Below are 16928 nucleotides of genomic sequence, written 5' to 3'. Positions count from 1 at the left end.
AGCGCGAGCAGTAATAAATACAAATAAATGCACATGATAAAATAAAATTGCAGGTAAATATGGTGATAAAAGGGAATGAAATATAAATAAAAGTTAAAATGGAATAAAAATGAGATAGAATAAAATGGAATGAAATTAGAAAAAATGAAATGAAGTGAAATGCACTCTGCAGGATGTTGGGACAGTCTTATTTGGAGTCTTTGTCCAGGAGAGTTTTCCCTCTAATAAGCCAACTAGCTCCGAGGAATTTGGCGATAGCGATCACTAGCGTTGGTCTGGTGTCTGATCTAAGGATTCGCAGAGCTAGCGCAGAGCAGCGTGCTCCCAGTAGTCTGCATGCCGGGGCCAGCCATTTCCTACGGGGGGCAGTATACGCGGGGCATGCAAAAAGGAGGTGAGGGAGATTCTCCACGGGGGCTTTGCAAGCAGGGCATGCGGTGGATTCGTTGTGTGACCAGCTGCTGGTGAAAAGTCTTAATGGGAGTGTTCCAATGCGGAGCTGGAAGTACAGTTTCCTTTCCCTTGGGGCCGTGATTAGGTCCCAAAAAGTTTCGTACTTGCATGACTCTTTTAGGTTGGCAAAGTCACAAGATAATGTAGTGTGGAGTGCAGCCCGAGTGTCTTCGTTGTTGGCCCTTTGCCAGTAAAGTTTCTTTAGTTCGCTTTTCGAGGGAAAGACTGACGTGGCTGGTGAGTTCCAGAGATCATCGAGCCCGATAGAGTGGAGTAAATCCTTGATGGATCGTAGCCAGGGGATTCTGTGCAGGTGGTCGGCTTTTAGGATGACCTGTAGAGCTTCGGTGAAGATGACAAGTTCCGGAGTGGTCCAGAGACGCCGCCAGTACAGCAGAGGTCGCAGGCGGGCTTTGTGACCAATGCGTTTGATGCCGAGGTCCTTGAAAAGAGGGAACAGTGGGGTGCTTAGCGGAAGGGACACAAGGTTTCTTAAGAAGTTGTTTTCAGCGGTGGTTAGGTCTTGGGTTTTGGTATAACCCCAAAGTTCAGCCCCGTAGAGCGCTGAGGAAACTGCCTGGGCTTCGTATAATTGTAATGCTGGGCGAATTGGTTTTGTGTGTGAGAGGTGGAAGTTTTTTAGTAGAGCCCCAGTTGTTTGTCTTAATTTAAGGGCTTGTTTTCCTATGTGTGGCTTCCAGGACATGTTGTCAGTGAGTGTTATGCCCAGGTAGCTGAAAATGCCCACCTTCTCGAGTGAGGAGCCCTCTAGAGTAAATTTCCCTTTGAAAGATCTGTGGGGATTAAGGGTCATTAGTTTGGTTTTCGTTGCGTTGATTTCGAGTCCCTGGGATGAACAGAAATGCTCGAAGCACGCAAGGAGTTTCCTTAGACCACTAGGGGTCTTAGATATCAAGAGAGTGTCATCGGCAAAGAGTAAGACTGGGATTTTTTGTGTGCCAAGTGAAGGTGCGTCAGCCTGCAGTCTGAGGAGGGAGGGGACAATTTCGTTGATGTACAGGGAAAAGAGGGTCGGGGCAAGTACGCAACCTTGCCGCACACCCCTAGAGACGTGGATTCTATCGGTAAGTTGGCCCTTGTTGCCCCACCTGACTTGTGCGTAGTTGTCCTCGTGGAGTCGTATCAAAATGGCAAGGATGTGTTCCGGGATTCCCATCCGAGAGAGAGTGACCCACAGTTTGTTGCGAGGTACTAGGTCAAAAGCAGATTTGAGATCCACGAAAGCTACATAAAGGCTGCCTTTACCGATGAACACTGTTTTCCAATATAATAATAGGAATCTGAGGGCTTGATCAGTGGTGGAAATCTTCTTTCGGAACCGGCTTGGAGGGGGCTAAGGATATCGTGGTCAATTATCCATTCTTCTATCTTCCCTAGGAGGCAGTGGCAGAAGACTTTTTGGACACAGTCAATTAGACTAATGGGTCTATAGTTACAGGGAAGAGATCTGTCGCCCTTTTTAAAGATTGGAATAACAATGGCCGCTTTCCAAGAGTCGGGAATTGGCGCCCCAGATGCTATTGCGTTAGCTAGAATGGTGAGATATCTTGACCAGGATGCTAGGTCTGTTGAGAATAGGTCTGCTGGGACGCAGTCTGAACCAGGGACCCAGAGTATATCACTGCTGCCTTACTCCTCATGACTTCAAGAAAATATTTTCCAGTTCTTTAGGAAAACCTGGTGTTTACTCTGAAAGCATGCTTTTTTGTGATTTGTTATAAATCTACTCACCAGTACACTTACCAGCCCCACAGGATCAAGCCCAACTAATTATTTATCACATTCCAACAGCCTGTACGAAGGTACATACAATCTGTCGATGTTTCAGTTCCCTTCAATGGTTTATCAGGATGATCACCATGAGCAGGTGAGAGCTAAAAATTATTCAGAAAAAGGATACTGTTAAAAAACAGAAACACATTCAATTATTTCCACAAAGTATTTGTGCTCTCAAATAGTCTATTCATAATCTCCTACTGCTAATTATATGAACAACAAGAATCATTTGTTCTTCACAATAATCTCATAGCGACCAATAGACATGCAACATAACTTCTGCCCATATTCAACATTAACAAAATCCATTATTTTATGTTAATCTAAAATTCAAATCACATGAAGCATTATATCCCATTGAGTGTCGGATCAATCACCCTTATAACTGTTGAGAAAAATATACATAAGGACCAATAGAAGCATATAATGGAAAAGACCTCAAGATTGATATGAAGTATACTCACATATAGAGGCTAACATTTAGGGTCAATACCTCCAGCAAAAGTTTTAAAACGTCCACATTGTGTTACAAAAATGAAGGCATATTCCTTCAGGATTAGCAATAAGGTTAATGATTTCTAAATTAAGAGGAGTGAGCATGCACATCCAACACTCCTCATTGGCAGTTATAAAGTGGCTAAATAATGTTATTTCACAGCAGTGTTCAATCCCATGTTTACTGTATTCAGTTACCAGATCCAGAAATCTATCACAGACCAGAGCATATCAGAGACTTCATGACTTTTTTTTCAAGTTACTTTTATTTTTCAATTGAAAACAAAAAGTCCATACCAATCTTTCCCTTTTTTGAGGGAGCACAATAAAAGAGAACTCATTCAGTTACCATTGAGTAGATGTGGGAATGGATGGGTATTTTGGTTGTGTCTTGCAAATATTATTTACTTACTTGAGGATCTTTTTTCTTTTTTAATTCCTTTTTTACATTGGACTAATGAGTAGCAGGCTTGCTGTCTACATTTTTCCAAATATGTCAGTCATTGGTCTGCTTTGCTATGGTGATTCCATCTTCAGAACTATGCAGAATTTTGTAAGTTGATGTGATTTGTAGTTGTATTTGTGAGTAAACACGTTTAAGTGAGCAATTGTTATGGTCGTTATATTTGTTTTACAGTTTTTCAACAATCCTTGGAGCTGAATAGCTTGGAGTTAGTGTTTAGGAATCTATTCCAGTGAGTGTTGCGATAGGTGTTAGATTTGGAGTCACACCATGTAGAAGCAAGCGTCATCATGAGATGACACTCACCTGTGTGTATTTTGCTGCCCGAGCTTTTAAATTCCTCAGTGTACATTTTCTCCTTTACATTCATTTGGTATATGCTACTGGATGGAATGGACTAATAGTTAAATCACATTATCATCTTGAAGTAAGGATTAAGATGTGATAAGAAAATGGGTGTACTATATGATGGGGTTTAGACCTTATCCTGCAGTGTGCTTGCATTTATCTTTTTGGGTCCAGTCAAAGCTATTTACTTAATCTTCAGCTCAATCCTCTGGTAGCTATGGCACAAAGCAGCAAGGCTTAGCAAAGGAACAATGTTTAAAGCATTTAACAGCACCAAACAATGGAATAAAAAAGTCACCAAACATGAAAGAGACACAACAGCAATTTATAGCAATAGAGCACATTTTTATGAGTTTTTAGAGTCCATGATGACCAAAATCCACTTGAGGGTTCCGGAGATATGTAAGTATGCAAAAACTTTGACATTAGCCACAAACAAGCATTTGCAAGTCAAAACTTTGAAAGCTGTTGAAACATTTGTAGAAGTTTGTTACACTGAGTTTGGCGACTCCGACCCTGGCTGGGTGACCAAATCTGACAGGATAGAGGTTGAGAAGTCTTAAAAGGAATTTATGGATAGCTACCTGGCCACCAGAGCATTTTTAGAGTGAGTTCAAAACTTTACAGGACAACTGCCATTGACTTCTATGGAATGGTGCTGATGCTGAGGGATGCAGGCTTAAACATTCTCAATGGATGCTCCAGATGCTGCGCAGACCATGGGGGTGAAGTCTGGTTGAGTCCTTGGTTAACAAGTGAAAGGGGGGAAATCCAACTATGGAGCCCGGGTTCCTACAAGGTCCTTTAAGCAGGGGACAAAGGGTTGCTGATGCAGATCTTCGTTCTTGCAACACAGTGGTCACAGTGCAAACCTTTTGTGGGGGCCAGTGTTCCTTGGGCAACCAACACCCATGGGTCCAGCAGACTCAAGTGCAACTTCTAGCTATTTTTCAAATTGTCCATTCAAGTGCTGGGGGTCCAGTAGTGACAAAACAGCTGCGGTGGCTGCCAGATGTGCGGTTTGCGCTCTTCTAGGTTTATGTCCTAAGTGCCCTTGGAGTCTCCACTTTTCCCTGAGCCAGGCATGCAGAACAGGGTCCGATCCCTGCGAGCCCAAAGTGCAGAAGGTGCAGTCGCTCCGACTTAGCTTCTTCTTCTTGTGCACTTCCAACAGGTGCAAAGTGGTCTTCATCTTGTCCTTGGCCCAAATTCATTGAGTACTGAAGTCTCTGGTGACAGGGGTGCCCAATATATCCCATTAAAGTGCCCAAAACGACAATGCAGCCAATGGGCTGGTAGGTTCCTTCCTATCTGGCAACACTGTTTCGTTGATGTGTGGCATCTGGCTATCCCAGAGTGCATCTTGCATGCCACAAACAACATCACTGAAGTCTTCCTTGAGAGGGAGGAACTTGGTAGCCCATTCCCAAGGGTGTGGCTGCCATGGGTTGCACGCCTACAGAAAACTGGTTCTGAAACCGGTTTTGCTTTCCTTGGTCCTGGCTATACCCTGTCTGGGGGAAACAAAAGCCTTCCAGTGTGGGAGTGTTGTCACAGCGGCCCTTCAAAGGTGGCATCACCTTTGATGCCTGCCTTTTGGGCTAACACCATTTGAAGCCAATCCAGTGGGAGGAGGGCACACCAACAGTGTGGCAACAGCCTTTCTTTCTGGCCTAGAATTGTTCACATGTCTCCACAGGCAGACAGAAACCTGCCTCAGTCCCAGTCCATCTGTAAACTGTAAAGTCACAGAACAGACTGGGTTGAAGAGTGGCAGCTTTTGCAAAAGTGGCCAGCATAAAATTTGACATAAATGTCGACTGCACCATTGACTCACATTTAGGCCATCATTACAACTTCAGCGGTCTTTTACACAGGCCGCCGAAGCCGCGGGCGCCGGAAGACCACCACTGCTGGCGGACTTCCAACCGCCATAATACGAGTATGGAGGAATTTCCACCACAATTTGGGCGGAAATCCATCAGTAGTCGTGCTGGCAGTTAGAGGCACAGGGGAGGTTCCACCACTGGCCCTGCCCCGCCAAAAGGACTCCACCAGCCCTATTACGACCTGTATTACGGCCTGGCGGGGTCCTGATGGAAGGGCGCTCCCGGTGGTAGATGCGCCTGTTCCCGTTCCCTGCCGGACGACCTCCTCGCCAGACAAGATAAGTCGATTGTCCCACAGGGGAGGGGGATGGGAGAGTGTGCATGTGTGATTGGGTATTGTCTGTGTGGGTGAATATAAGAGTGTGTGCGTGTGTGTATGGGTGTTTGAATGCGTGTGTGTATTGGGGTGTGAATGTGTGTATGATTGTTGAAGTGAGTGCGTTTATGGATGCTTGTGAGTGAATGCTTGTATGGATGCTTGTGAGTGAATGTGTGTATGTAAGTGTTGGTTAATGAGTGTATACAGGGTGTGTGACTGAGTGCATGCGGATGCATGTGAGTGTCTGTGTGCATGTGCGTGTTTGCGGGGAGGGAGCGGGAGCGCAGTACTGGTAGGGGACAGGGGGTTCTGTACTGGTAGGGAGGGAGGGGGAGGAGGGTGGTGTTCTGGTGGGGGATGGAGGGTTCTGGTATGGAAGTGGGGATGGGGTATTGGGGGAGTCATCTGCCATTGACAGGAAAGAAATTTCCTGTCACTGGTAGCCTTTCTGCCAAGGTTTTCATGGCAGTGCTACCACCGCGGAAACTCTGGAGGAAAGCTGACTCCTAATACCGCCGGCGGTCTTCATTGGACCAGATTTCAGAAATGCTAATCTCCGGACCGGCTGGTCCAACCACCCTGGCGGTACAGGTGGGGATGTGGCGGGTTGGCAGAGGCCAACCCACCACGCTCAAAATGTGGCGGTCTTCAGACCGCCACCGTGGCCCTGATCATAATGAGGGTCTATGGGGGTCATTCTGACCCTGGCGGTAATTACCGCCATGGCGGAGGTCGGCGGTAGCACCGCCAACAGGCTGGCGGTGCACCGCTGGGCATTCTGACCGCGGCGGTTCAGCCGCGGCCAGAAACGGAAAGTCGGCGGTGTCCCGCCGACTTTCCACTGCCCTTGAGAATCCTCCATGGCGGCGGAGCGCGCTCCGCCGCCATGGGGATTCTGACACCCCCTACCGCCATCCAGTTCCTGGCGGTTCTCCCGCCGGGAACAGGATGGCGGTAGGGGGTGCCGCAGGGCCCCTGGGGGCCCATGCAGTGCCCATGCCAATGGCATGGGCACTGCAGGGCCCCCGTAAGAGGGCCCCAAAAAGAATTTCAGTGTCTGCCTAGCAGACACTGAAATTCGCGACGGGTGCAACTGCACCCGTCGCACCTTCCCACACCGCCGGGTCCTCGTGGGAAGGGTGTTTCCCGCTGGGCTGGCGGGCGGACTTTCGGCGGTCACCCGCCAGCCCAGTGGGAAAGCCAGAATGACCGCCGCGGTCTTTTGACCGCGGTGCGGTCTTTCGGCGGGAACCGCGTGGCGGGCGGCGACCGCCGTCCGCCGCGGTCAGAATCACCCCCTATATGCCTATCTTAACAATATACAGTTCCTTGCAATAGGGCTTCATAGGCCTGCCTTAGAGGAGACTTGTATATATAATTAAAGGACTAGTGCACTTTGATATTAATGGCAAGGGCAAAGTCAGGTGTGCAGCGCATACACAGCCTTGTCCGACTGCAATGGCAGCTGAAAGTTGTGTTTTCACTTTGTCACACACAGAGTGGCACAACCAGTGCTGCAGCTCTTGTGTGGACCCCCAGGCTTATATGCCTGGGTACCTGGAAATCATATAGTAGGGACTTATAAGTAAGTCATCACATCCCATTTGGGGATGCCCAATTAAACATAGCGTTTAAAAAGGAAAGAACACTGTCACTGAGGTCTGGACAGCAGACTTTGGTGCACTCTCAAAGTCAGAGGTCAGCAGCTAATAGTCCACAATGGGGCAAAACACTGGGGGAAACCTGCAAAAAGCCTGTTTTCTCACACGTGTCTGCTGATTTAATGACTGTGCCTATTGTTTTCAGACTTTCTTCAGTAGAAGCTTTGTGGTTTACTTCAAATTCAGTTTGCCATGCCTTCTTGATTATTTATAGATACAGAGCCAACACATGTGGGAATTAACTACAAGCAGGTATTTTTTAAAATCTTAAATCTTAGTTTCTGTAGAGCTTCAATAGATTTAGGCTGTTTGGAGCTGCTACGATATATGAAATATAAGTGCCCTTTCTTTGTTTTAGTTTAAATATTCATTAAGTGTTATACAGATTGTTTGTGACTGTCAGGAATGGGGTTCAATTTTTGTTTAAAGATGTTAGGATTTTCGAATGGAACACCTTAACTTCCAAATCAGAACCAATGCCAAAACCACCATCAGAGGAACCCTCGCAAACAGATCCCCTGGCCCTCTCTCTGTCTTCTGAAAAACGATCACCAATTTCATTTCCCCCCTGCCCATCGACTCCAGACACTACATCTTCCTTCTCGACGACCCAAATTACTGCAATTCCACTAACTTCCTGGACAACCTTAACAACATCGGACTCAAGCAACTGGTCTCTAGTCCCACGCACAACGCAGGCCACAGCCTTGACCCCATTTTTACAGCAAGTGACAGGATTAAGTTCTCCCACATGACGGAGCTAAAATGGACAGATCACTACATTATACACTTTACCATAACAAACACACCTGAACTCTCCTCCACACAACCTGCCCTCGCAACACCGCAGCTGGGGACAAATAGCTGAGACACAATGGACCGCCACACTCAATACCAACAGACCCAACAACACCCGCAGGATCAAGCAAGACACCCGCAACTTCTCCAACTGGATCCTCAACTGCACCAATGAAATTGTCCCCACAAGAAACACCAGCATCAAAAGATCTAGCAAGCCCGCCAGCTGGTTCACACCAAACTCTGCCCACTGAAGAGAGAATGCAAACAACTAGAAAGACGATGGTGCACTAGCAAGAACTCATCAGACTGTGCCACCTTCAAAGCTGCCCTCAATAATTATCATCACCACCTCAAGGAAGCAAAAAAGGACGCCCTGAGCACCAACTGCACAAAGGAGAGTTTCAGCATAGTGAGAGAGTTCTCCTGCCCTGCAGCCACCAAGAACACAATCCAACACTCCCAGGCCCTCTGCAATTCATTGTCAGACTACTTCCACAACAAATTAGCTGTCATCTGCAGCAACTTTGCCTCCAAACCACCAACCTTGGCCACCTTCTAACTCTGACAGAGGCAACCCACAGCCACCTGATCACCGACTGGAAGACGCTAACAACTCAGAAAACATCCGCCATCATGAGCGCAACCCACTTTGGATCACCCAACGATCCATGCCCCACTACATCTTCAACCTCTGACAGAAGGTGATCAGTAGTGCCTTCAACCCCATCCTCAGTGCCTCCATCACGACAGTCACCATTCCCAATGCATGGAAGTACGAAGATGTAAACCCACTCCTGAAAAAAAAATCCAACGACCCCAGTAAACTCAAGAGCGACCGCTCAATCCCACTACAACCATTTCCTGCCAAAGTCCTAGAAAGAGCCATCACCTGACAGCTGTCAGACCACCTAGAAGAACATAATGTACTGGATGACTCCCAAGTAGGTTTCTGCATCAACCACAGTACCGAGACTGCCTTGATCCCCACAATAGACGACATCAGAGCCTTCCTCAACCACAAAGAGAAAGCAGTCCTAATCCTTCTTGACCTCTCAGCGGCTTTCAACACCATCTCCCGCCACACCCTCATCGCCAGACTCCACCACCTCGGAATTTGGAGCAAATGGATCCTCGCCTTCCTCACAGCCAAAGACTCCCCTTGACTCCCTATACCTCTGAACCCAAGGACATCCTCTGTGGCAGCCCCCAAGGGTCCTCTCTCAACACCTACAGGACATCACTGGCAGACATCATACGTAGCCACAGACTCAACATCATCTCATATGCCGACGACACACAACTCATCGTCTCACTTTCTGAAGATTATGCCACCTCTAGAGCCAATGTCAGCAATGCCATGACCAACATTGCAGAGTGGATGAGATCCAACTGTATGAAACTAAAAACAGAAGTGATCATTTTTTTAAACAACCTATCCCCCTGGGATGACACCTGGTGGACTATCACCCTTGGGCAAGCCCCGACCTTGATGGACCATGCCCACAACCTTAGCTTCATCATCATCGGCAATGGACTCACCCTCAAGCATCAGATGAACACAGTTACCTCCACCTGCTTTCTCATCCTCAGATTAATCCCCGTAGACCCCAGAAGAATGGTGACACAAGCCCTCATTACCAGCAGACTGGACAATGGAAAAACACTCTACATCAGAGTTACCACCCAACTCCTCAACTCCTTCCAAACTATACAGAACTCTGCAGCAAAACTCATCCTGGATATTACCAGACACACCAGCATCATCCTGCACTTCAGAAGCCTCCACTGGTTACCCTCGCAGAAGGTCCTGACCCTTGCCTTCAAAGCCATCCACAACATCAGGCCCAAACACATCAACCACCAGCTGACTTTCCACCAACCCACCAGAGAACTCTGGTCAGCCTTCTTTCACCATCGCACATGTCACAGGAGTCTCCTGAAGCCATAGCAGAGGGCACTCCTTCTCATACCTCACCGCCAAGACCTGGAACGACCTCCCCCTCCACCTGCAAACCACTCACTCCCTCCCTGAAGCTCAAGACCTGACTGTTCATCGACAAGAGACTGCCAGCACCAAACGGCACCCCCAGCGCCTGGATAGCCCTCGGAGTGATAAACCACACTTTACAAATACCAATTGATTGATTGATTGAAGTGGTGCATGCTGTGAAAGACCTGAATGGCTGAATTGTCAGCTAATTAAACTGTTTTCCAATAATTGATCTTGATGGGACATATGATCCCCCATTTCTACACAGTTGTTTCATATGAACCACAAACCGCCTTTCTTTCAGACTTAAAATCCATTGATGGCTTTTTGGATTATTGCAATTGCTAAAAAGGATGATTTTACGATACATGGACACTCTAGTGTAATAATTGGTACTTCTTGTGTAGGACCTTAATGGCTGAATCTGTGGTTGTTTTAACTGTTCAAGAATTGCTAATCCTGAGAGTGATACGTCTTCAATATTTGTCACACAATGAAGACATTTTTAGATTTTTGCTTGAGAAATTGACCTTAAATGTTAGCGCTATATGTGAGTATACTCCATATCAACCATGAGGTCTTTACCTTAAAGGAATTGTATCAATGCTACAGTTGTCAAAAGATTATGCATGATATGGCTTTATGTACATTTTTCTTAACAATTCTAAGAAAGTTTTGAACACACGTTGAATGAGATATAATGCGCTATATGATTTGAATTTTTGATTATTCTAAAAGAATGAATTCTGTTAATATTAAAAAAGGACAGATATTATTTTTAAATGTTACATTTAATGCTTATTAGTTCCTATGAGATTATTGTGAACGGTCCTTGTTGTCTATTTGAAAGGACATAACTAACATATAGGCGATCCTAAGGTATTACTGATATATAAGATGCAGTTTACCTTCAACTGAAATATATAATCAATGAAATTTTGAAACTGAGAATTATTTAACTAATTAACAATAGGACATTATGAAAAGATGATTGAAAGCACAAATATGTAAAAATATTTGAATGTTTCCAATTCCTTGTTTTGAATAATTTGTAACTCTCCCCTAACCTTGATGATGGTCTCGATAACCCCTTGAAGAGGACTGAAATGTCAACAGATTGTGTCATTGTAGGGGCTGATGAAGTGTGATTAATAACTAGTATGGCTCTCTTCCAAAAAGAATTGGAGGATTGTGTCTGTTTTTCTCGCCTACCCAATGTTGTTTCTCCTCATTTTAACATATTTATCATATTGACAGTTTTTATGTATTGCTGTCTATATAAACTATTTCTTGTATATAAAGGCTGAGGAGTGGGATTTCAGACGGGTATGTGTTTCTCTTGAATTATACATGTAATATTTAATTTATATAGATTTAATAATAAATGTAAAACGTGTTGTTGAATTGATATATGCTCTCACTGTTTTTTCTTCTTCTACGCTTTATACTTTTTGAGATTTGTTGATTTATTTTCACGATGCATTGATGCACATTGATAATTTAGAATGCCCAAGGAGCAAACCATTCGTGAGTCACACATACATTATAGATGCTACTACAATGTATGACTCCATTTTCTTACTTAACTTTTGGAAATAAATACCTGCATTTTTTAAATGTTAAATTTTTACAAATATTGTCTATAGCACTACTTGACAACTCCTTAACATCAACACATCTGCAGACATCAACATGAAAATGATGTATTGTAAGGAGAAGCTTTAGTTTTCCTCACACATGTTTGGCAAAAGAGCCTTAAATGAAGGCTTACTCATGTGAAATGTACAATTGCAACTTACACTTTTTGTGCTCAGTCTCTTCTGTGAATTAATGAAGTACTACTGCCACTTAAACCTTCCCTGGTAGCTGAAGTATGAACCATATAATTTTTGCCATAATGAATATGACTTGGCTTTACTACTACCTTGTTTCTACTTATGAACTTGACTGAGTTAGATGAACATATTATTTTAAGCAATAAACATGTTTGCCAATACATTACCACACTGTAGTATGATGTATGCACATTCAGGGGGTCATTATGACTTCGGCAGATGGAAAAGCCTGTCTGACAAAGTCGCAACGGGCAGGTTGCCACCAGTGCGGCTGCCCTCCCATAGGCCCCATTTCGAATTTCCCGCTGGCCTAGTGGGAAACGGCCTACAGTATTATCTCCAGCTCATAACAGAGCCGGCCGCAATGCTGTAGTGCGTATGGTGCACCAGCACCTGTTGCGATGTTCACTGTCTGCAAAGCAGACAATGAACATTGTGACAGGGCTGGCCAGGAGGGCCCCTGCACTGCCCATGCCAAGTGCATGGGCAGTGCAGGGGCTTCCCTGGGGCACCCTGAACCCCGACTATGCCAGTCACCGCCATGAAACCGCTGGCGGAGAAGGGACTCAGAATCATCAGAGCAGCGCTGCTTGCAGCACTCTCCTGGCAGATTAGGACTGCCAGCACTGCCAGTTCGTCCAATGGAGGAAAACTGGTGATGCTGATGGTCAGACTGTGGCGCTCCCCCCACTGTCGGAATGTAGCAGTCGAACCACCACATTGGCGGCGGTCCGACCGCCACTGCGACCCTGGCAGTCTTAAGACCATCAGGGTAGTAATGAGGCCCTCAATTCTGAGGCACTTTCAAGGTAGTAGTACTGGAAAACTGAATATTTTAGCTCTCATTATTTTACTTAGTGCTACCCATAGTATTGCATTTACCAACTATAAATATGGGAATATATTTGCCAAAGTGTAAAACCAGTTTTGAGCTAACAAATTCAGCTTGACTGCATTTCTCACACTTTCTGTGGGGAAACCTGAAAGCTCTACAAAACATGCCTAAATTTCATTTTGGTGCCGTATGCCAATCTGATATATAGTACCTTCAGTCACCCTACAAGATGCATTTTGGGGAATGTAGTTGTGGTGTTCCTACCAATACGTGCTATAAAACATAGAATGCAACATGCTGTTGCTGAAAAGGCCTAGAATAGATTAAGATGTCACACTGTGCAAACATTGATTGCTCTTGGTAGGTCAGAGGCAGACTATCAACATTGTGTACTATGCAGTAGTTTGCAGTGTCTGCCTTTTGCGTTAATCTTTTACAATGCAAAACGTGTCATCTCCCTCTCGATCACGGCGAGAAAACATTTTACTCCTTGAGCACAGCGACCCTAGCTATGATACATATTTAGCTTCAACTCTCTTGCTTCTCTTCAGTTGATTCACTTGGCGTGTCTTCCCTCACTTTATATGTTTTTCTTTTTCTTCGATTCCATCTTGGTTTGTAGCTCCGATGCACACTTTTGAATAGATTTTCCTTGTTGTTCATATTTTTCCCCATACTCTCACACTTGTACCAGCTTCACCAGATCCAGGAATTACTTCTGGTACTTCCTTCGGCCCATTAGGGCCTCCTTCCTGGTGATGATTAGCTTTTCAGTACCTTTGATTATTTATGTGCCATATAGTTTATAATAAAAGATACATGGTGCGAAGAGGTCATATTTGCCTCAGTAAGCTTTATTTCCCTGCTGTGGTTCCATCCTGTCTCCTCAGTGGAGATCTGAATAATTGTTACGCTCCTACGTCGCCTCCCTTCTTTTCTTCCATTGCTTCCTCTTGTGTAGGCATTACTGTCAGAAAATGATAGTTAGAGGAATCGGTTGAGGTTGTATTTAATTGCTGCGTACTAGTTTCTGTATGCACACAGCTCCCTAGGGCATCTCGGTAACCCTGAAAGGACCTCCTGACACCTCCAGCTTACTGATTTGGGAACGAAAGGGGCTCTGTCAGGATTACCCTGCTTCACATGAACAAATACATCTTATATATTGGACTTTTAGGAAAGTGGAACTGGAACCATTTAGTGGTCTGGTACTATTGGATTAAAGGTAGGTACCAACCACCAGCATACTTGAATGCTATAAGAGAAAACATGTGTGTCCTAATGGATTCCCGAACAAGCATGTACATGCATTAGAAATGCAGGAACTTCATGCAGTTACTGAAAAAGAAATTTCAACATATGCCCAAACTTTTAGCTTGAATCTCTGCTACAAGGATGTGTTCCAACAACTTATGGGGAATAGTTCCATTAACAGGCAAACATGGATATTTAAGACCTGAGGTCAGACCACCGCAATTGTAGCAGTCCGACCGCCACATTACAACCCTGGTGGGCGGACCCGCCAGAGACCCCCATTCTCACCAGGAACATTGTTCTCAATGGGGTGATGGCGGTTGGAGTTGTAACCAGTGCCTCCTGGGTAATTACAGCTCCGCTTTCCGATGGCCTTCTCATGGGAAGGCCCCCACCATGAAAACGCTGGCTGAAAGCCAGTGCCGGGGACCATAGGGATGGGCCTTATAATGTAAATGAAATATATTCCAATAATATTTACTACTATATATAAATGAATACTTATATAAACACACATATATATATATAATTAATAAAAATAATTAGTTTGTATATTGTTTAACATTTTTAATTTATTAATATGAAAAAGTATAAAACTATACATCCATACTAATAAATTAAATATATTAGTGAAATGAATATAATGGTAAGGAAATATTTTTACTAATGATGTTACACAGATTTATATATATATATATATTTATATATATATATCTATATATATATATATAGATATATATATATAAATATATATCTATATATTTATATATATATTATATATATATATATATATATACATATACATATATATAGATATATAGATTAAAGAAGACAATAAGTAAAATATTAAAAATTAAAAAATCCAAAGAACAAATTTACAAAAAATACTATAAACAATAAATAAAAGTTTAAAATAAAAATGAATAATATAAAATATAAAAAAACAATTAGTTTTATAAATTCCATTATACTAACTGAAAACTATTGTGGTCTAAGAATATTACCTATCTAATTCCTATTCCAGTTAATGCAATGGTAGGGAAAGTGTTGGACTTCGGAGCGGTAACATTTACTATTCCTACTCCAGTCTGTGCAACAGTAGAGAAAGCATTGGATTTTCGAGAGATAAACAAACAGCACAACAGAACGGAAAGAGTGTATTCCCATTCCAATCTGTGCAGCAGTAGGGAAAACATTGGACTTTAAGGGGGAAAAATCTACTATTACCTCTCCAAACAACACAAAAGTAGGGAAAGTGTTTAACTTCAGAGTGGTGAAATTTACTATTCTAACTCAAAACAGGGCAACAGTAGGGTAACCATTGGAATTTGGAGGGATAAAGATGACTTTTCCCTCTCCAACAGGGAAAAAGTATGGAAAAGATTGGATTTCAGAAGGGTAAAGTTTACTATTCTCACTCCAAATAGCACAACAGTAGACAAAGTATTGGACTTTAGAGGAGTAAAATTTACTATTCTCACTCCAACCTGTGCAACAGTAGGGAAATCATTGAATTTTGGAGGGTTGGACTTTACTATTCCCACTCCAGCATGTGAAACAATCAGAAAAGTGTTGGATTTTGGAGGGGTGAGATTTACTATTTCCACTCCAAACAGCACAGCAGTAAGGAAAGTGTTGAATTGCAAAGAGGTTAATTTTACTATTCCTACCACAGTTTAAACAAGAGTAGGGAAAGTAATTCACTTTAAACACATTACATGTATAAGTAACAAAGCAATGTAGAAAAAAATAAGTTCTTAATTATAAAAATTATTAACATAAATATGTGTAAAACTTAAAAAACATTAATTTGCATAATCACTATTTGACTATAAATCACTATTACCAATTAATAAATAATTGTTATTCAATTATTGGTAAATTATTTAATTAACTTCCCACCCTATACCCCTTCAAATCTAGCAGCCCACACCTAAAATATAGCTTTAAAAAAGTATTCTATAGTTTGCATATTTAGAATCAAATATATAGTGAATTAATAATTAATAAGTAATTGTCAATTAACTGTTGCTTAATTAACTGCATAGACTGAACCTCTACAAATGGAGCAGCTCCCACCTAAAATATAATTAAAATATATGAGCATTTCAGAAATTCAATATTTAAAATTCAATTAAATGATTAATTTACAAATAATAATAATTAATTAATTAAATATTATTTAAACAACTTCAACCCCATACCCCTTCAAACCAAGCATCCCACAACTAAAATATCAGTAAAATCAATCAGTATTCCATGTTTTGCATCAATAAAAAACTATTAAATAAGAAACTAAAATGATTAATAAAGTATTATTTAATTATTACTTAATTAACTTCCGACTCTAGACCCCAACAAACCTAACAGCCCCCAACTAAAATATAAGCAAAATAAATATTATATAAATTATTAAATTAAAATATATTAAATAATTAAATAACATGTAGTTATTAATTGGTAATTAGTTATTACTTAATTAAGTTACCATCCTATCCCCCTGTAAACTGAGCAACCTGCTACAACATTATAAGTTGATAAACAAAAAATTTTAACAATCAAAGTCACTTCAAATTAGAAGGTATATTTAAAAAATAACTTTAATATAAACAAAAGTAGCACATCAAATTTATATGTTAAGTAAAACACATCCAAATAAGTAAAAAATTGTGTTTTTAACCAGTATGTTATTGAAAACTATATTGAAAACATTGACAATATTTAAAACTATGTCGCAAAACCTTGTAAATCTGGGACTGTGTCAAAATCCGTGGGTGTTGCATGGGAA

This window comes from Pleurodeles waltl, chromosome 1_2 (genome assembly GCF_031143425.1).
Source record: "Pleurodeles waltl isolate 20211129_DDA chromosome 1_2, aPleWal1.hap1.20221129, whole genome shotgun sequence".
NCBI lineage: Eukaryota > Metazoa > Chordata > Amphibia > Caudata > Salamandridae > Pleurodeles > Pleurodeles waltl.
This window is presented reverse-complemented; position numbering follows the sequence as displayed.